Here is a 233-nt window from a genome sequence, read left to right on the forward strand (position 1 = left end):
ATTTACACAAACACAACGTATTATAAATCAGGCAATAAAGTCGACAATCTCCCTTACTCAAACAGGAATCCCATCCTTAAGACCAAGAAATCACGGGACAAACGAAAGACCCGAGGCATCCCTTCATTAACTAACGATATAGGTTTCAGGAACGAAAACAAAAAAACAAACGCACAAGATACTCTCATTCACACAGAGGTTTTAGCGAAACATAAAGGGGGCTTCACGCTGGC

The sequence above is a fragment of the Penaeus monodon genome, chromosome 15 (genome assembly GCF_015228065.2).
Source record: "Penaeus monodon isolate SGIC_2016 chromosome 15, NSTDA_Pmon_1, whole genome shotgun sequence".
Classification (NCBI taxonomy): domain Eukaryota; kingdom Metazoa; phylum Arthropoda; class Malacostraca; order Decapoda; family Penaeidae; genus Penaeus; species Penaeus monodon.